The sequence below is a fragment of the Hevea brasiliensis genome, chromosome 4 (genome assembly GCF_030052815.1).
Source record: "Hevea brasiliensis isolate MT/VB/25A 57/8 chromosome 4, ASM3005281v1, whole genome shotgun sequence".
NCBI classification, from domain to species: Eukaryota; Viridiplantae; Streptophyta; class Magnoliopsida; order Malpighiales; family Euphorbiaceae; genus Hevea; species Hevea brasiliensis.
The window spans coordinates 8,214,662-8,238,064 of NC_079496.1; the positions used below are offsets into that span (position 1 = coordinate 8,214,662).

The 23,403-nt window shown below is 31.6% G+C and overlaps 1 pseudogene; it reads left to right on the top strand.

The window, feature by feature from the left end:
- Positions 1-20,711: 20,711 nt before the first annotated feature.
- LOC110642439 (DNA mismatch repair protein MSH1, mitochondrial-like) overlaps positions 20,712-23,403 on the top strand; it is a 51,190-nt pseudogene continuing 48,498 nt past the window's right edge.

The following is a 23,403-nucleotide window of genomic DNA, read 5'->3' on the forward strand; positions in this document are numbered from 1 at the left end:
CCACTGTAGATCTACAGTGGAGACAGTAGCCTCTTTCTTTCAAGAGCTCTGCCTTTCCCTATTTCTTCCCTTCGTGCGTCGTTTTGCGTAGCTCTTGATCTGCATGGATATTCGGCTTTTTGCCAAACGTTGGGAGATGAATAATCCGTAGATGAAACTAACAAATCATGCAAAAAGAAGAATGAAAATTAATAAAGACAACTAAAGATATTTAAGAACCATAAACAAAGAGCAAAGAACTTATTTTCATATTTGTACATGTTGATACATTCATCAACACGTAATCACCCAAAAAGAATCAAAGTCAAAAAAATTAAGACTTAAAGTTGATGAGGTTGCAGAATGTGGGATTAGGTATCACATGTGTAGAGCCTTAATATTTATGCTGCGTGTTTGTGTGTGTATTGACATCATTGAATAACTTCTTTTGTTTCCTCTCTTATTGTTCCCTCTTAAGGTCTTCTAAAAGTTGTCATAGATGTTATTAATTCCTTTTAATCATTTTTTTAAAGCTAAATGTCAATGATTGGATTTGACCAATATGTGTATATCTCAAATTACTTTTGACATGCTATCACTTTGTGATATTTATCTTTATTATAGCTTACTACACTTCATTTTCATCTTCTTTGTGACATATATCCCTCTCCACTCTATTTTCAGGAGAATTAGCAAAAAATTCCATATGTAAATGGAGTCTTCTTAGAGCAGTGCCCTGAGCTGCAAAGTTATTTGCATATCAGCGCATGTAAGGTTGGCGAGTTCTTATCTTGATTCCAGTTCTAGTGACATTGCCATGGTTCATAGGATTCATTTACTTGCTTAATTCATGCATACTATATTGAATACATTATAAGATGAGCCCATTGCAGAAATGGCAGATCATCTGGGCTAGCAGAATTTGCAACATCACAAATATTTCTATTTCCAATTGTCCATGGAAGAATGATGATTGAATTCCCAAAGATCCAAGTGATGCTTGTATTATTAATTTATTTCTTTTTATATAATTTATTCTAGAACAAAATTATTTATTTATTTTTTTATATTGTTGATTTTTTTTATGATGAATGACTTACAATAACTTAAAAAGAAATATATTAAAAATATTATTAATATAAAAACACTAATATTATTGTTAATGGTGAGAAAATTATTAATTGTTATATGTCAACTAAATTAACTATTTATTATGGACTAATAAATTAAACATATAAAATTAAAAATATATATATAAATAAATTTTAATGTGTAACATCCTGATTTTTCTTAAATTCTATTTTTTTTAAATTCAAAATATTATTTTTAATAAGATATTTTAATTGGATGCTATTTTTACATGTATTATTATTACTATTATTTTTAATTTTATTATTTGTAATATTGTCTTTATCAAAAATAAATTAAAGTCAATTTATTAAATTAAAATAATAATAATAAAATTTCTTTAGAGCATATTTATTTTTATTATTAATAAAGTTTTATTAAATTTAGATATAATAAAAGAATTTTAGACCTAATCGAAAATATCTAAAAAGTTTAGGGATCAATAGAGTAATTAAAAGTAAAAAAAAAAAAATAGAAACAATTTTTTCTCTCTCCCTCTCCCTTTCCCTCTTTCTTCTCTCTCTTTTCCTCGTCACTTTCTCCTTCTTTCCTTCTGTGTGCCAGCGTGACACCATCACCGACTCCCTCTTTCCTTCTGCGTGCCGGCATGACATCATCACCGGCGAGACAACAGCGGCCGGTAAGGACTCTAGCGGCTTCAAAACAACCGGTATCTTCCCATGAATGGCAAGCTGCTGTCGGCAGTGGAGGAAAACGGCGAGGCGAGGAGAGAGGGAGGAAGAACGTGTGCCACCCTCTCTCCTCGTTTCTGGCCAACTCCGGTGGCCACCGACATGGGAAGGTTGGCACTCGACTCCTCTCCCTTCAAGCTTCGGTTTCCGACCAACAGTAGTGGGTGTGGTGGTCGGAGGAGAGAGAATGGAAGAGAGAGAAAAATGGGTATGGCAGTGGCTTTTCAACCACTTTTCCGGTGATTCGACCGTTGGATCGAAAATTCGAGACTACCGATGGACTCAGGACGATGAAACCTTTGATATGGGATTGGCCCCGCTCTGATCGAACCCCGTTTGAAAAAGGCGATCATTGGATAGTTCAAATTGCTGGGTGAGATTTTCGGCTCTTTCAATTCTTAAAAATTAAAAATAATTTAATTAGTTTTCGGTCAGATCCGATTGCTCGATGGCCCGTCCTGGAACATGGCCAATATTATAGTTGATCCTAGCGTTTTCAGACATTCCAGACGTGTTCTAGGTGTCAGACTTAGCATAGGTAAACCCGAATTTCAAATTATTCATTTTTGCTTAATACCGGATTTAGAATAAAATTCATAAAATATTCGTGGATAGTTAGAAAATTATAATTCTTTTTACAATAGCATTATAATATTGTTAAAGACAGCGGAACGAATTTATAGAATTTTTAAAGTTAGTTTGGATGATTTTGGAAAAATATTAGTTTTAACCTTTATAATTGAATTATCTGATTGAGTGAGTTTGGTCTGGTTTAGAGGGCCCAGGAGGGGCCATGTGATATTGATGAAATGTAAATATGGGACATGTGATTTTAGAAGTGTCATTTGAACTACTTTGCAGGTTGGGTAGGTCTTAGGTACAAGGAAAATTCTGCCGGATTTTTGACTTGCCTCTTTAAAACTCTTGATTTGAATTAATATTAATAAATTCATAATATAATTATTTAGGTGATCAGGGTCAGCTATCTTCCTCCACTTAGCGGCCATAGTAGTCTCCGATGTACTGTAAGTAGATATTGCTTTTATTTACAATTTCAATATTATTATATATTCAATGCATGCTCATGCATCACATATAAATATATGTATGTAGATAAATATTAGGCATGCTTTATATTGCATTTTTTTATTTGCAAAAATGGATATAGATGTCGCCTTAGGGTAATTTAGAGCTATGTACATGTATTAGCGTGCGTGTGGTGTGGTGTAATGGATATGGGTAGGATGTTCAAATCGGCTTGAGCTAGTCTCGCTTGGGGCCTGGTCCTTTTTGTGAATGTCGGGGTGAGTATGACTTTGAGTTGATTTCGCTGACCCCCACATTTGGATTATTAAGAAAAAGTCCGTCTTGAGTTGATTTCGCTTGCAGAGGTTAGAAAGAGAGCTGTGTAGGAGATATATATATATATATATATATATATATATATATATATATATATATATATATATATATATATATATATATATATATATTTGATTGATGTGACACACTGGCGTGTGAGTGCTCCAAATTATTCTTTGTTCAAATATTGTTTGAATTTGGTTGAATACATAAATATGTGTTGCATTTCATCCTTAGGGATGCATTAGCTTTTGGTAATTATTGAAATTATATTTAAAATCAATATTTTACTCTATGAGTCGAATGCTAACTCCTGTTCACCCTATTTTTTTTCCAAGCCATAGGAGGAGTTCTTTTTTAGAATAACCTGATTCCTTGTCCACAGGTTTATCATCAGTTATTCATTATATGATTATTTTCTAAATTTGTAATATAGAACTTCGCATGTGTTAGCAGTAGCATGGATTTTGTCAGAGACAGTGTTAATTTGAGTTTTTGGTTTTTAATAAGTGAAAATTTTTTGTGATATTAAATAATTTATAAATGATGGTATCAGAGTTGAGCTGGGCTCTCCTGGTTTTGGTTCTTGATGGTTATCAGGTTGGTTTGACCCGAATAAAAATGTAATATTCTATTTTATTTTATTCATATGTTGGGCCTCAGTTTTTGGCTTTGGTTATGGATTTGAGAACAGTAATACTTACTACGACCCTCGGGGCTTTATGCCGGCTGAGGTCCTAGTACCGGTCTCGCCCATGAGATCGTGTCGTGACATAAGTGTCATAGTACTTTAATATTATGAAAATAAATTAAATTTAATTAATTATTGAAAATTGATATGTTAATAAAAAATTATGTATAAAAAAAAAAATTAAAGTCATGGATACGTACTACGAGTGGAGATAACGTGTAATACACATTTAAAAATCTAGTATTATATAAATGTATGAAAGAAGGGGGAGCATTAAGATTTTCCAAAATATCCTTTATAATTTTTATCATTTACAATTATATTATTTTTTATTATCTAATTAATTTTAGATTTTATATAAATTTAAAATTCTTAATTCTATTTGTATTTAAATTATACTTAATTAAGGCTTTTTTATAATTCAAAATATTTATTTGTAATTATAAAATTAAATATTCTATATAATATATAAAAGTGTGAAGGTTGGGATTTTCAAAAATACTTTTCATTATTTTCATTAGTTTGAATGGAGTGGTTGTTACGACCCAACCTATGGGCCGGACCGGCAATAGGACCTGGGCCAGCATAAAGCCCCCGAGGCCCGTAGTAAGCCTTACTGTTCTCAAACCCATGACTAGGCCCACAATTTAGGCCCAATATGCATATAAAATAATTTAAATTAAACTGTTATAATTGTATTTTGGCCAACTTAACCCAGTAATTATCAGAAACTAAAATTAGGGGAGCCCAGCTCAACCCTGTTACCTCATTTATAACCATTTAAAACTCATAAATTTTTTTTTTCATTTATTAATACGAAAACTTGAATTCATATAGTCCCTGACAGGTTTAATGCTACTACTAGCACATGTGGAGTCTTAAATTACAAATTTAGAGAATAATAATACAATTAAGTAATCTTTTCATAACCTGAGAGAAAAGGGACAGGTTATTCTGAAAAATGTCTCCTCCTGTAGCCTGGAAAAATATTAAACAGGAGTGAGCGTTCGACTCAGAGAGTAAAATATCAATTTTAACCATAATCTCTATAACTATCTAAAGCTAATGCACCCTGTAGAGTGAAATGCAACATCAGCAATATTTTTCACATCATAACAACAAAAAGGTAATTTGAAGCACTCACGCACCCAGTAATGTCAAATCATAAATATATGGGAGCTGATCCCCTATACAGCTCTCTTAAATCCAACCTGTGCTAGCGAAGAACTCAGCTCGGACTTCCACTTAATAATCAAATCGAGGTCCCAGCGAAGAACTCAAGCCGTGTCTACCCCGAAGGACCAGGTCCCAGCGAAGATCTCAAGCCGTGTCTACCCGTCCTATCCATAGCCAACACCACATCACACGCATGCCAACGCACGCACACTGCTCCAAATTACCACAACAGCATCCATGGCACTTTAACAGTTATGAATGCAACATAAATCGTGCCTAGAGTTTAACTACATAGATATATGCATATAAGTGATGCATGGGCATGCTTGAACATATAATAATATCAAAATTATAATTAAAATTAATATTTTACTCACAATACATCGATGACTATTGTGGCTGCTGGATGCAGGAAAATAGCTGACATCTATCACCTAATAATTAAATTATAAATTTATTAGTACTAAGTCAAAATAAAACTCTAAAGAGGCAACAAACAGCCTAATTTATGTCGAAAATCTGGCAGAGTTTTTCCTATACCTGGGACCTACCCAACTTGCAAAAAGGCTCAATAATACTTCTAAATTCAACTCATATCTCATCATCATTATATGGCCCCTCTTGGGCCCTCCAAACCAAGCAATACTCAAAACCTTAAAAATTACGTTTTAGTCCCTATAATTGACATTTTGTAAAAATCCACTCAAACAAGCTCTAAAAATTCTAAAATTTTGCCCCGCGGTCCTTAATAATATTATAAGGCTATTGCAAAATGAATTAAAATTTTCTAATCACCCATGAATATTTTATTCAAGAATATTACTCAATTTCATAAGTTTCCAACAGCTAACATATTCTTAATTCAACCCAATTCAATATTCACATATTTAAACCTCCATTCTCAAGCTTCAACCAATCATATAGAATTTAAATATCATAATTTCAAATAATCTTATATGCCCATATGCTAAAAATCTAACTAAAATCCATCTATATTTTTCAAAAATATTCTACAATCACTCAAAAATTCAACAAACACCATAGAATATCTCCAAATAATTTTACTTTCATCATATATTTTTCTTAGATTTTTTCTCTAATTTTTCCTGTTTAAGAAACATTGTATTTATGCTCCACAGATAGAGAAATAATGAAAATAGTCTTACTCGAAGTTTATCTGTGTCTCAAAAATTTCAAAAATTTATGAGAAAGCCTCTGGAAGTAGAATCATCTCCAAAGCCTACCGGAGCCACCATCGGAACCACCGCGCACAGTGGCCTGCTGCCGGTCGCCCGCGAGATTTTTCGGATCTGATCATACCATCATGTTCCTCTCCTCTTCCTCAGTCCATAGGTGGTCTCGGATCGTCGATCAAACGGTCGGATCATCCTAGATCTGACGAAAAAGCTTAAAAAACCCAAAACTTCTCTCCTTCATATCTCACTCATCCGACCTCCATTTGCTGCAGAATGGGTATCAAATGAAAGCTCTTGGAACAAGCTTTGCAACGCCACCTGAATCGCCTTGATCGGACGTCGGATGAAGCCGGAATCGTGCTGGAAAGCCGCTGCCCACTGTGCGAGCGTTTTCTCTCTCTTCTCCTTCTCTTATCGCCGTTTCTGGTGGTTCTGGCCGTCACTGGAGGGTCGCCGGCCGGGTGGGGAGCCGCTTGGGAGGTCGCCGGCCGGTCACCGGAGAAGGAAAGAAGAAGAAGAGAGGGGAAGAGAGGAGAGAAGAGAAATTGGGGGGGGGGTCCTCCTCCCGATTTTGACCTTTTTTTTTTTTTGTTACAGTGGTACTGTCCCAAAGTAATCACTTTAAATATCTAGGCTCAGTCCTTCAAGTAGATGGGGGATGTGAGGAAGATGTTAGTCATAGGATTAAAGCCGGATGGTTGAAGTGGAGACGTGCCACGGGAGTTTTATGTGATCGTAAGATTCCCAAAAAGTTGAAAGGAAAATTTTACCGTACAGCCATACGACCGGCTATGTTATATGGTAGTGAGTGTTGGGCACTGAAAGAGTCGTATGCGTCTAAAATAAGGGTTGCAGAGATGAGAATGTTAAGGTGGATGAGTGGCCATACTAGACTAGATAAAGTCCGTAATGAGAGTATTAGAGAAAAGGTAGGAGTGGTGCCAATTGAAGATAAGTTGAGAGAAGGGAGATTGAGGTGGTTTGGTCATGTGAAGCGTAGAAATACGGAGGCTCCAGTTAGACAAGTAGAGCACATTAGGTTAGAGGATAGAAAGAAAAAAAGGGATAGACTTAAATTGACTTGGAGGAGAGTAGTACAACATGACCTAGAAGCATTACACATTTCTGAGGACTTAACCCAAAATCGTTTAGAGTGGAGAAAGCGAATCCATATAGCCGACCCCAAATTTTTGGGATAAAGGCTTAGTTGAGTTGAGTTGAGTATAAAATTTCCAAAAATATATTTGTAGCAATAAAAAAATAATTTGTTACCAATAACATATATTAACGACAAGAATTTGTCACTAATTCATATCACTTTGTTGCTAGTACTTTATCAATGAGGCTATTCATACGACATCATCTTTTAACGACAAAAAGTTCATCACTAATACTTTTGTGAATGACATCATGCAGTATCGTCACTAATAACATTTAATGACAGAATGTCTGTTGCTAAATTTCTAAAAATTTCAATTTATAATTGTTAGATATATTCAAATGCCACATTATAATGTCAGATATATTCAAATACCGTTTTATGTGGATCTTGTACTTAGTCTTATACTTGTAATCAATCTCTGTACTTAGTCTTATACTTGTAATCAATCTCTCTTGTTGTACACTATAAATATGTTAATTATTCATTAATAAAATAAAAAGCAACAGCAATTATTCCTCCCAATCTCAAACTCTCACATGGTATCAGAGCATCAGACTCCTTAAGAAAATATGTCTTCCCCTCCCTTCGAAACCTCTATCACTCCATCATCTTCCGCCGCTCCTCTTACTCCAACAATGGCCACTCCTCCTCTTCCACCAATTTCCTCTACTCACTCTTTTGTCGTAAAACTCACTCCGAAAAATTATTTAGCCTGGAAGACACAATTTATTCCCCTTTTAAACTATCAAAACCTCCATGGATTCATTAATGGATCTTTTCCAGCTCCATCAGTCACTGTACCATCTTCAACCGACCCTTCCATACAACAACCTAATCCAGAATTTGAAAATTGGTTTCGCAAAGACCAGATGCTTCTTTCCTGGTTACTTTCTTCTCTCACAAAGGAGATTTATCCATATATTATTGGCCTTACTTCTTCCAAAGCTGTATGGGATGCTCTTGCTAATGCCTTCGGAGCAGTTTCACAAAACCGACAGTTACAACTGCATATTGAATTGCAGGAATTAAAGAAACATGATCTTTCTGTTTCTCAGTTTTTACAAAAGGCTAAAGCTCTATCAGATGAGCTTAGTGCTGCTGGACGTCCAATTTCCCAAGCAGAATTTAATGCGATTATCTATCGCAATATTGGGTCAGAATACCATGGCTTAATCGCAGCACTCAATCTGCGCCCTGAACCCGTGTCTTTTAATGACCTCTATGGTCAATTAGTGGCTCATGAAATTCTTCTAAAAGGATCACTGGACCCTGTTGTTAATCTGGTGTTAAAAGGTAATTCACCGACTCCTGTCAATCAGTTTCGATTTAATAATTCTACTTTTACACCACAGCAACGACAGAGCAACAACAATTCTGGCAGACGTCATCAACGTGGCCCATGTCAAATCTGTGGATTGTCCAATCATTCTGCTATTACTTGCCGCCAAAGATACCAGCCACGGAATCAAGGCAATAACATGCAACAACAAACCTTTGTTGCGCAACCTGTGGCCAATTACTCCAACAACAATCCACAGTCTACCATGAATCAACCTATCACGTGGTATCCAGATACAGGGGCCAATGTTCACTTAACTCCTGACATACAATCACTCAGTGCAGTTAATGAATATCCAGGAACTGACCAACTTCATGTAGGTAATGGTCAAGGTCTTCCAATCACTCACACTGGTATGACTACACTCCATTCTCATGATAAAAATTTTCACTTGCGAAATGTTTTATGCGTTCCTCAAATAGTTAAGAATTGTTATTTTCAATTTTGGCCTAACCATTTTGTTCTAAAGGATCAACAAACACACAAAATTCTGATGCGCGGACCAAGTGAGGCAGGCTTATACAAGCTCCAGTCCATGCCAAAAACAGCAATGGCAGCATCTGCGCCAACCCTTGATGAGTGGCATCAGTCTCTTAGTCATCCAAATTCTCAAAAACTTAAGTCTCTTGTTCGTAACAATTTATTGTCAACTTCTTCAAATAATGTTAGTCCTTGTTCTAGTTGCATCTTAGGAAAACTTTCTCGTTTGTCATTAGCTTCAGTTGAGCATACTAGTACTGCTCCTTTTCAGATTATTCATTCAGATGTATGGGGACCCGCCCCAGTACTTTCATCTATGGGACATCGTTTCTTTGTGTTATTCATCGATGATTTTACTCGATTTACATGGATTTATTTTCTCAAACACAAGAGTGATGTGTATGACATTTTTCTCAATTTTGAAAAATTGGTGGAACGGCAATTCAAAACTAAAATACAAGCTTTTCATTCTGATTGGGGGGGAGAGTATCAAAAACTGAACCAATATTTTAAACAGTCAGGCATCATTCATAGAATTGCGTGTCTCTACACACATGAACAAAATGGTCTCTCAGAAAGAAAAATTCGGCATATAGTATATACATCTTTAACCCTTCTAGCTCATGCCAAAATGCCTTTAAAATATTGGAATTTTGCAATGGAACAAAGTACAATTTCAATTAATATTTTACCATCAAATGTTCTTAAGCAAAAATCTCCTTATCAATTACTCTATCACAAAAATCCAAAATTTCTAGACTTCAAACCGTTTGGCTGTTCCATCTTTCCATTACTGCGTCCTTACAATGCACACAAGTATCACTTTAGGTCCACTCCTTGTGTATATCTTGGTCAAAGTCCAACACATAGTGCATATAGATGTCTAGATAAACACACTGGTAGGATATATTTAGCACGGCATGTTAAGTTTATCACTACTCAATTTCCCTACATGACATCATCTTCATCCACATCATCAAGGGCTGCCATAGAGTCACCATGGATTCAGGTAACAACAACAGTTCAACCTCACTTGGTCTCTGCATCTAATTCAGGTACGAACACTTCACCTCCATCCCATCCTACTTTATCTCCTTCTTATCCAAATATCTCCTTGACTCCACCTCAATCTCCTCAAGCTGGACATTCACATCCAAAGAACACACCCACTTCAACTATATCATCTCAAATTCTATCCAGAACACCTCAACATTCACCAAATCCAATACCAACTCAAACACCTGGTTTACCACTCATTGTGGACTTCACTGAATACACATCAGCCAACAACACTAGTGAACCTGAAACCCAAAGCCCACAAGAACCCGAGCCCATAGACCCAAATGAACCCGAGACCTCAAGCTCATTAATTCCCGAAACAAATGTCTCTAACCCGCCACCTAAACCACGCACCCATTCCATGGAGTTACGACCCAATCCACCCAAAAAACAATTTTACTTGTCCCAGGTAAAAACTAATTATCTATTGGAGGAACCTAAAACACTTTTGCAAGCAAACAAACATGTAGAATGGCGTGAAGCTATGCAAAGAGAGCTGGATGCATTGGCACAGAATCACACATGGAGCTTGGTCCCTCGACCCCCACACAAAAATATAATTGGAAATAAATGGATCTTTAGGATCAAATGCCATGCGGATGGTAGTATTGAGCGATATAAGGCTCAATTGGTTGCAAAAGGGTACATTCAGCAATCGGGCATTGATTATCAAGAAACATTCTCCCCTGTTCTCAAATTCAACACTGTACACACAGTTCTTTCCATCGCCACAGTTCATCAGTGGCCAATTCATCAGCTTGACATTTCCAATGCCTTTCTACATGGGCATGTTGACACTGAATTATATATGGAGCAACCCTCATGGCTATGTAGATGTCACAAAACCAAATCATGTATGTAAACTGCACCGTTCTCTCTATGGACTAAAACAAGCTCCACGAGCATGGTTTCAACGTCTCTAAGAATTTTTAGAAGGCCTCGGATTTGTCGCTTCCAAAGCAGATACATCACTGTTCATTCTACTCTTAGGTGGACTCACATTTTACATACTTGTTTATGTCGATGATCTCGTTGTTACATGTTCAGATAAAAACAAGTTACAGTGGTTTCTCAACAAAATCAAAGACATGTTTCCAATCCGTGATCTTGGCTCATTACATTACTTTCTGGGTATTGAAGTTAAGAAAATTGGTGATGAACTTCTTTTACTCAAAGTAAATATGCTGCGGATTTGTTAAAAGAGACGAAAATGCAAGATTCCAAACCATGCGTTACTCCCATGGCTGCTTCTCCTCCACTTAGCAAAACGCAGGGTACACCATTGCCTAACCTGGAGCAGTATCGGCAAATTGTGGGAGCTTTACAATACATGACTTTGACTCGTCCTGACATAGCTTTCAGTGTCAACAAACTGGCCCAATTTCTTCACTGTGCAACTGATGTGCACTCGCAAGCAGCCAAACGCCTCCTACGCTACATAAACGGCACGCCTCATGTGGGTTTGCACATCACCAAGCAATCTACCATGCAACTTCAGTGCTTTGCGGACAGTGATTGGGTAGGCTGCCCTGATGATCGATGCTCTACCAATGGGTACTTAGTTTATTTGGGAGCAATTTAATATCATGGGCATCAAAGAAGCAACCCACTATTGCTAGATCCTCCACTGAAAGTGAGTACAAGTCAATTGCCAATGCCACGGCTGAGGTTCTATGGGTCACCTATTTGCTGCGTGAACTTGGTTGTCCACCTATGGGTTCTACGCATATGTGGTGTGATAACATAGGAGCAATTTATCTTAGCTCCAATCCAGTGTTTCATGCTCGAACTAAACATATTGAACTGGATTATCATTTTGTTCGTGAGCAAGTCAAGCTTGGCACAATACAAATCAAGTTTATTCGAAGTGGTGATCAGATTGCCGATATCATGACCAAACCATTGGCACGACATATGTTTCAGCAACATTTTGACAAGCTACGTCTTCGTTCCACTCTGGCTTAGCTTGAGGGGGGGTGTTAGATATATTCAAATGCCGCATTATAATGTCAGATATATTCAAATACCGTTTTATGTGGATCTTGTACTTAGTCTTATACTTGTAATCAATCTCTGTACTTAGTCTTATACTTGTAATCAATCTCTCTTGTTGTACACTATAAATATGTTAATTATTCATTAATAAAAAGCAACAGCAATTATTCCTCCCAATCTCAAACTCTCACAATAATATTACAATAGTTAACATAAATTAAAATTTCAATATTATTTTAATAATAATTATAGCTAGAGATAATATATTAGAATTATTTCAATATGAACTAAAATGCATATATTACAAAGATAACTTATTATAAATATCTTTTTATATCTTTATTAATTTCTTTTTTTTTTCCTATGAATACTATTTTAAAAAATAATAAAGGATTTTAATATGTTAATTTATTTTAGTAATATTTATTAAACATTTTCTATACATAATTTTTTTATTATAAATACTGCTACTTTATAGCCATAAATAATTTTAATTGATATATTATTATTTCATTATAGATACTACTATTATTATCGTCAAAATATGTGCCCTTCAAAATTACAAAATATGTGTTGTTAAAATTATTTTAAAATATTATAGAATAGTACCTATGAACCTGTTTATAATATTCATTTAGAGTTTGTAGTGTAGTAAATGTTTAAATAAAAACTTTTAAACATTGTAAAATTTTTTAAATTTTTTATTATTTATGTTCTTAAATAAAAAATCCAAAACGCAACATATTAAAAATTTATTATTGAAAATCAATATATTATAATAATATTATATTATATATAAATATAAAAAAAAATTACACATAAAAAAGTTAAATCACGAATATGTATAACGACTTCAAATAATGTGCAAACACATTAAGTATGAAGGGGAAACATTGGCTTTGCCTACCCTTCATTATTTGCTGTATTTATAATTATATTTTTTATTATTTAATTTAATTTTAGAGCTTATATAAATTTAAAATTTATAAGACTTAAAATTTAATTAGTTATATAATTTTAGAGTTTATATAAATCTAAAATTTATAGTCTTATTTGTATATAAATTCTACTTAATTAAATATTTCTTATAATATAATTTTAAATAAAATTTTATAAAAATACCTTTAGGATTTATATTATTTACGAAAATCAGAAGATATTTTATTTCTATTAATTATTTTTTTAATGAATTCTAATAGATTTTTATCTCTATTTTATAATTTTTTATTTTTTTAATAAATTTTAATAGATTTTTATCTTTATCTTATAATTATTTATGTAAAAATATTTTCATACAAAATATTTGAATTAACGTAGAAAAACAATAAAAGAAATTAACTTTTGTCAGCCAAACATATGAATTCTGTTTTAAAGTTTTTGAAATTTTTTTTCAATTTTATTTCTTATGAATTCATTAAAAAATATTTCATATAAAATAAATTTATATTTTTAAATATAAATATATTTATAAAATTTATAATTATTACATTAATATATAAGTTTGTTCTAATTAAAATTGAATTTATAAATCCCATATATATATATATATATATATATATATATATATATATATATATAACAATGGAAAGAAATTATAAAAAAAATTATATCTGTTGATTTATAAAAATATTTAATTAGTATGTAACATATAATAAAATTATATGAATTTAAAATTTTTAAATAATATAAAATTACGTATAAAACATGCAAAATAAATTATATATATGAGAAAAAAAATTTAAATAGATAAATATATATTACTTAAAAATTGATAATTAACATAATATGATAGACTTGAGTTTAATTATAAAATTAATATAATTAATAAGATGATTGATTTTTTTTATTTTAAAATAGTGCATTATTAAAAGTTTAAAAATATTAATTTTGTACATGTAAAAAAATATAACGATTTTTTAATTTTTTAATACTATAATTTCCTTTTAACTTAGCAAAAAATAAATACGTATTTTTATTTAAAAAGAGTCTAATTTTTATATAAATATAACATTGTATCATTTATTGAATTTTTTTTTAATTTATTTAGATCCAACAATTTTCTATATTGAAATTTGACATTTACTTTTAGAAAGATAATTATAAAAAATTTAATTTAAAAATACGTTACATGTTTGTTTGACTAAATATTAATTTTACTCTAAACTGAATAATTATTATATTTTTTTTGACATAATCATCCCAATTAATTTTATTATAAACTGAATAATTGTTATACTTTTTTTGCTATATTCATTCTAATTAAAAATAATAATATACTAACGTCAGTGTTTTATATTCTTTTAGTATTGATATTTTTATTTTTTATATAAAAAATTTTTAATTATAATTTATTATTTATAAATAATTTATTAGTGTTAATATATTTGTCCATTTTATTTTTATTTTTCTCTATATCATAAGAAAATATAAAATTATGTAAAATATTATATATCAAATAAAAATTAATAATATTATACTTATTAACAAAAGTGTGCATAATTAATTTTATTAAATAAAATTAAAAAATCAAATAAAAAATAATTAAAACATTATATAAAATTATGCTAAATTAAATTTATATTACTATTATATATATAAACTTTCAAATAATGTTATAAAAAATTTAGTTTTTCCACTCTAATTATATATATATTATAAAAATTATAAAATGCTAAAAGCTAATTAATTTTGATAAATTCAATACTTTATTAATGAAGAAAATTAACTTGAAGATATATGACCTAATGAAATAACAAATAGTTAAATTTGTACATTTATAAAATACTTACAATTATAAAATTATGTTATATTTTTATTTTCATTACTTAATCTAAAAATGATAAATGCACATATAGTATATATGTTATGATAAATAAAAAATTATATATTATTAAATAATAATCATTATATTACAATAATATTATACTCAACTCAACTAAGCTTTTATCCCAAAAATTTATTGGGGTTGACTATATGGATTCTCTTTCTCCACTCTAAATGATTTTGGGTTAAATTCTCGGAAATGTGTAATGCTTCTAGGTCATGTTATGCTACTCTCCTCCAAGTCAGTTTAGGTCTACCCCTTCTTTTTTTTCTATCCTCCAACCCAACATACTCTACTTGTCTAATTGGAGCCTCCATATGTTTACGCTTCACATGACCAAACCACCTTAATCTCCCTTCTCTCAACTTATCCTCAATTGGCACCACTCCTACCTTTTTTCTAATACTCTCATTACGGACTTTATCTAGTATAGTATGGCCACTCATCCACCTTAATATTCTCATCTCCACAACTCTCATCTTAGACATATACGACTCCTTCATTGCTCAACACTCACTACCATATAACATGACCGGTCATATGACTGTACGGTAAAATTTTATTTTTAACTTATTGGGAATCTTGCGATCACATAAAACTCCCGTGGTACGTCTCCACTTCAACTATCCGGCTTTAATCCTATGACTAACATCTCCTTATATCCCCCATCTACTTGAAGGATTGAGCCAAGATATTTAAAGTGATTACTTTAGGGCAATATCACTCTATCCAAACTAACTCCTTCCCTATTACCAGTTCGGCCCTCACTGAACTTGCAATGCATGTATTCTATCTTTGTTCTACTTAACTTAAAGCCCTTTGACTCTAGTGTACTTCTCCAAAGTTCTAGCTTTCTATTGACTCCTTCTCGCGTTTTATTTATCAGAACTATATCATCCGCAAACATTATGCACCAAAGGATACTCTTTTGTATATGTTTTATCAATTCATCTAAAACTAATGTAAAAAGGTAAGAGCTCACAGTTGAACCTTGGTGTAATCTAATTGAGATAGAAAAATCTATTGTGTCTCCTCCCACTGTGTGCACAATAGTAGTTACTCCTTCATACATATCTTTCAACACTTATATGTACCTAATAGATACCCTCTTTTGTTCTAACACTCTCCATAAGACATCTCTTAGAACACTATCATAAGCCTTCTCCAAATCGATAAAAACCATATATAGATATTTCTTCACATCTCTATATTTCTCCATCAAGCTTTTAATGAGAAAGATCGCTTCCATAGTTGAACGACCGGGCATGAAGCCAAATTGATTGGGAGAGATAGAAGTGTCATGACGTAGTCGATGTTCCACAACTCTCTCCCACAACTTCATAGTATGGCTCATGAGTTTAATTCTCCTATAGTTTGAGTAACTCTATATGTATCCCTTGTTTTTAAAAATAGATACTAAAATACTCCTCCTTCATTCATTAGGCATTTTTTTTTAGTTTAGAATCTTATTAAACAATTTAGTTAACCATGTCACTCCCACATCTCTCAAATATTTCTACACTTCAATTAGTATTCCATCGGGTCCACAGGCTTTACCCACTTTCATTCTCTTAAGTGCTTCTTTTACTTCTGAAGATATAATCCTTCTAGTGTAATTCACATTCTTTTCTATTGCTCTGTAGTCTATATTCACGCTATTACCACTTTTACTATTATTAAAGAGATCATCAAAATAATTTCTCCATCTTTCTTTAATGTCCTTATCTTTCACCAACACTTTTCCTTCTTTATCCTTAATGCACCTAACTTGATTGAGATTTTGACATTTCTTTTCTCTCCTTCTTGCTAATTTGTAAATATCTTTCTTCCCTTATTTAGTTTCAAGTTTCTCATGTAACTTTTCAAAGGCCTGTGCTCTTGCTTGATTAACAGCCTTTTTTGCCTCTTTCTTTGCTATCTTGTACTATTCATAAACCTCATTATTATCACATTTAAGTAATTTCTTATACCATTCCCTCTTTCTCTTCATTGCCTTTTGTACTTCCTTATTCCACTACCATCTCTCTTTTAAGGGTGGTCCATATTCTCTAGATTCTCTAAGTATTTTTCTAGCTACTTTCCAAGTGCTTTACTCCTTTGAACTCCTACCACTTTGTTCGAGCTATAATATTTCTTCTAATCTTACTTGAATTTTTCCTAAACTTGACATCCAAGACCACTAACCTATGTTGACTTGTTAAAGCCTCTCCCGGAATAACTTTGCAATCCTTGCATAGAGCTCTATTTGTCTTCCCGGTTAAGAGGAAGTCAATTTGGCTTCTATGTTATCCACTTTTGAAAGTCACTAAATGTGACTCCCAATTTATAAAGTAGGTATTTACTAGTATTAGATTGTATGCCATGGCAAAATTCAGGATGCTTTTCTCCTCCTCATTTCGGCTACCAAAAACCAAAACCTCCATGAACATTCTCATAACCTTACCTATCACTTCCTACATGTCCATTCAAATTTCCACTGATGAGAACATTCTCTTCATTCGGTATGCTTTGCATTAGATCATCCATATCTTTCCAAAACTTTTATTTACTCTCACTATCTAGTCCTATTTGTGAGGCATAAGTACTAACTACATTTACTATTTCTCTTTTTAGTACTAGCTTTACTAGTATAATTCTATCTCCTACTTTTTTCACAGCTATTACGACATTTTTCAATATCCTGTCTATGATCACGCTCACTCCATTCTTGTTACTTTCTTTTTCGGTAAACTACAGTTTGTATCATGAATTACCCATTTCCTTGCTTTTCTCTCATATCCATTTAGTCTCCTGAATGCAAACAATATTCACCCTTCTCCTTTTCAAGGTGTCCACAAGCTCCATTAATTTTCCTGTAAGTGATCCAACATTCTAAGTACCAACCCTGATTCTTCTCCTATCTTGTTCATTCCTAATTGATCTACTTCTATGATATCTTCTATTATTCTCTATGCCTATCTTGTATTCTATTCTACTATTTATTCTATGGACTAACTTCTTGACCCACACCTGTCTATAATGTGGGAACCCTTGCTCATTTAACACTACACCTGGGTGCCGGCATAGCGCGTCGCTTTCGATGAACGCTCTACACTCTTGTATATTTCTCATTACACTTGGGCTCCGATGTAGTGCGTCGAAAGTAAAGGACGCCCTAATGTTTATCTCGTAAGAATTCATATTATAAGGTGTGACGATATTTTTACGCTAGCTGTTACCTACCGCAACCCTCCTCCTTTATCTGGGCTTGGGACCGGCTAAGTACAAACTACTTAAGCGGAGTTATATTACAATAATATTATATCGTATAAAAAATTATATATAAAAATATTAAATTATGTGTGCATACAATAAATATAAAAAACATATAATGCATGTTAAAAAAATAGTGTATATATAATCACATGATATTAATTAAAATATACCTTTTTCTTAATCTTTTAATGTTACGACTTGTGAAATAAATCCACATAAATATTAAAGGAACTAAGGATGCGTTCGGTTTTTTTTTTTTTTTTGAAAGAAAACTTATTTGGTTGAATGCTATATTTTCGAATACTTTTTGTTAATCTTGCTTTCAGTTCCAAAGTTGAAAAGTACTATAACTCATTTTCAAAGAGAAAAAGTATATGTTATTATTTTTTTTTTCAAACTTACTTCCACTTGTTTTCATGCGCGAATATTATTGAATATTATGAACATAATTCATAATTGATATTTTGTTTTCTTAAATATTCATTTGTTTTTTAGTAGATTAATATTTTTACATTTAATATTAAAACATTTAGTTTTTGGAGATTTGAATTTTAATTAATATTTTATTTAAAATATTATTTTTTAATTCAAATTTTTATTTTTGTCAATATATATATATATATTATTTATTTTTATTAAAAAAAATAGATATACATTGCACAAACTAAAATATTTCTACATATATATAAAAAAACAATGAACAAAGCAGCTTTTTGAAAACAAGCAACAAAATTTTTTTGTAAAACTTGGTGCTTCTAGAGAGAGTTTATTCCTCTAAAAAGGTTTTCCTTCTCGAGTAGTCAGACCCGTTTGTCTCGGAGACCTTGAGTCATTCCTTGCCCTCCCGGGCAAGGAAGGCTTCTCCTCCTCCCCGGAGCATGGGCCCCTCCTTATCTTTACATGAGGCTGTGTACATTTTTGTGCTTGGTTTTATTTGGGCTGCAGCTGGAGGGATCTGGAACTGAAGACGAGTTTTCAACTTCTTGCACGCGGATCTGTCGAGACGATGGAACCGTGTTTTTCGTGGCTTTGCTTGTTCTTGGCGCCGCTCGCTGTTTTATTTCGATGGTTGAACAGGCGAGCAACTTGGAAGTGGATTCCAAGAAAGGCGTATCCAAGGATTAGAGCCGGCATTCACATGTCTTTAGCTAGTTTTCTCATAGCGAGAGGAGAATGAGATGTCATGGCCTCTGCTTTCCACTCTCCTCTGCTGTTGGTGGTTTGAGCTTGGAGTTTCTTGCTGGAGATGATGGTTTAATCTTGGGTTGTGGGTTTCGGTCTTGTCCTTGGAGGCTTCTGCTCTACGCTTGCAAAGCCTCGATGGAATAAATCTTGTTTGCAGATATCCGGAAGTTCCTCCCAGTTGGTCCAAAAGGTGGCGGCGCTGCAAAGAGTGGGAGGGTCTATTCGAGTCTATTGGGAATTAGGATTAAGGTTGACTCGTGGGTTCTCTAGACTCTAGGGGTTGGAGCTATTTATGGATTCGGGTTGATTTGTACAAAATTTATGCTTTCATCTGATTCAATTGCACTTTGATGTTTTATGCAATGAGCTTGCATTTAAAAAATAATAAAAACTAATAATAATTTTCAGTTTAAAAAAAAAAAACTACAATAATAAAAAACGCACCTTAAATTAAACATCCTCTAACTCATATTACCCATCAATAATTTATAAGAATTCAATATAATTAGGCTATTTGTCCACTGACCAAGGACTTATCTTATTGATAGCACATGGACGCATGGCAGCCTAGTTAGCAAGGCACGAGACTTTAATCTTACGTTTAAATTAACTTTGATTCTTTAAATATAACTTATTATGAATTTAAATATAAATATATGAAATTTATATATTTAATAGATAGATTTTATTGTATATTTTATATTTTAAATTTATAATAAATTACATTAATATTAAAAAACAAAATCTTTCATCTTAATACTCTTAATAACTTTTTTTTAATAAATAAGTTAATTTTGATTATAATATATAAATTTTGACTTTTATTATAAAATTAACCTTAAATTTCAATTTGTATCTTAAAATTCTCCACATTCAATTTGTTTGATAGAAAATCACTCATAGCCATACCTGCTAATAATTTAAATATAAACATAATTTATTGACAATTTGTATTTTTAAAATTTAATAATTTTTTAAAATATTTAAATTATATTTATTTAAAATGTAATATATATAAAAAAATTATAAATAGTATTATAAAAATTTATATTTAATTAATTATGCCCGTTCGTATGCCCGTTCATCATCCTTGATATTTCATCGTTCTTGTATGCCTTTTTCTCACAAGTTCTTTCCACCAGAGTAGCCAGATTGAGAGCAAACTTTATACAAAACGAATTTCCTAAAATGTACTTGTTAGCTACTAGAAGCGTCGTCGTTTCGCTCCCCAAGCGGCGGTCCTTCTCTCTACTGCTTCGTTCCCCTGCTTCCAAATACAGTTATTTTTCTCGGACGCCTTTGTCACTGTAACTTCTCTATCCATTAACATTTTTTCACTAGTCGTGTCTGTGTATAGCTATTTATTTACTTATTGTGTGTGGAAAAAGTTTTTTTTTTTTATCATTATTTTTAATTTGGCGTTTGCTTAAGCAATTTGAGATGGATGGTATTTGACTACGGACGTATCATTTTCTTTAAGTTGATAATTTTTTCTTGCTATGAGGGACAGGAGAGGCAAATGCTGAAAATTACTGAGTGCAGCTTGGTTATGTATGATATCGTTTTGATTGTTAATGATATGGCTTTTTTTGTTTTTTATTTTTCTCATTTTGGTGAGATTGTGTGGAATGTTAAATAAATATAAAGATTAATAAAATTTTTTTATTACTATTTTAAATATATAAATAGTTTGATGATGTTTATTTAAATAAAATATTAATTTATAAATAATATTATCATAATAATAATAATTAAAGATACATTTCATTTTTTTTAATCAATCATTAAATGTACTTTATAAATATAAAATATATCTATAAGAGAATAAAATCATAAGGATATAATGGGAATACAAAAATTCTAAATCATCTAGGTGCTGTGAAAAGCTATGCTAATAATCTAAAACCAGGAACAATCTTTATGTAGAATAACCATAACTCGCAAACCATGATTCAAACATAGTGTTAATGTTGACTGAACTGCAAATGTGTTATAACATGAGGGGTTTCCTTGGATTAAGATATACTGATGTTGTAATTGGTCGCCTTGCCATTTGCCCGAGGTGATTTCAGAAATTCACTGAATTATAAAACTCAGTTGGGTAATGAGAAAATTGTTTGTTTCATTTTTTGGCCCTCTTTATTGGAGCTTTCTTTTACTCGGGGTCAGGGGCTCTTGTACCTTTAGAAGTCCTGGCTTTCTGTGATAAGTCTGTAGTGCCACAATTGGTGTACTGAATAGAGGCTTTTTTTTATTTTTTTATTTTGGCTTTGCAATACGTTGTAGATTATGAATGCAAAGCTTGTTCTCCCGAGTTAGTGTTAATTGAATTTTATATAATATTTTTGTTTTTTGTAGCCTAGAATCTACTTGTAAAATTATATTTATTAACAGCAGGAGCAGACATGTTGAACGGGATTTATTGCTTCAAAGACCGTAAAGTTTCAAAAGGGTCTGCAAGAGGTACCAAGAAACTAAAAGCATCAAGTACTGTTTTGAATGATAAGGATCTTCCTCACATAATCTGGTGGAAGGAGGTGCGCTGATTGATGTGTTTTTTTAAGTTTATAGCAAGCTGCACTTTTTTATTTCTAATGGAGTGTTATCAGGATACGGAATGTTGTGGATCTTATTGCAGAGGCTGCAGCAGTGCAGGAAGCCTTCTACAATCCAGCTGATTAAAAGGCTTATGTATTCCAATTTGCTTGGCTTGGATGTAAACTTGAAAAGTGGGAGGTAAATTCTTGTTATTTTGATGATCTCTTAGTACCATTTTGTGGCATGCTTATGTCTCTGTGTGTCTCTATCAGAGACAGAGACGGATACAGAGAGAGGATAAACTAGATGGACGTAAATAGAGGTGATAGTAATCATCTGAAAAAAACTTGTGGCCTATTTGATCACTATCAAGAAGTGAATTTATAGATTACAGGATTATAAGGGCAAATGACAAAAAAGGTGTAATAAAAGATACAAAATACAGAAAAAGGGTGAATTTGAAACTAATTATCAAAAAAAGGGTAAATTATACTGAACTGAAAGAGGTGAGTGTGGGACGCTAACTATAATAGCTTTTTTAAGGTCCGGATGCTATTCAAAATAGCGTCCGCGTCAAAGATTTGAAAGGAGAGCTGGACGCTATTCAAAATAGCGTCTAGCTCTCCTTACAATAATAAAAAAATAATTAATAAAAGTTTAAAGGTCCAACCTTTTTTAAATTTTTAATAATTTTATTTTATATTTTAAATAAATTAAAAATATTATTTTAATAAATAAAATTATAATATGTAATATTATATATTATAATATTTTTATTATAGATATTATTTTTTAATTTAAAATTAAATTAAAATTTAATAAAATAAAATTAAAATTAAAAAATAAATAATTAAAAAAATTTAAGAAAAGTTGGACACTACTGTAAGTAAGTGTTCAACTTTTCTTTAAATTTTTAATTATTTTATTTTATATTTTAAATAAATTAAAAATATTATTTTAATAAATAAAATTATAATAATTAATATTACATATTATATAATATTTTTAATTATTTTATTTTATATTTTAAATAAATTAAAAAAATAAAAAATATTAAAAATTATTAAAAAAATATAAAATAAAATAATTAAAAAAATTAGACTATAAGTTGCGTCTAATTTTTTTTAAATTTTTTTAATTATTTATTTTTTTAATTTTTAATTTTTATTTTATTAAATTTTAATTTAATTTTAAATTAAAAAGATAATATTTATAATAAAAATGTTATAATATATAATATTAAATATTATAATTTTATTTATTAAAATAATATTTTTAATTTATTTAAAATATAAAATAAAATAATTAAAAATATTATAATATATAATATTAAATATTATAA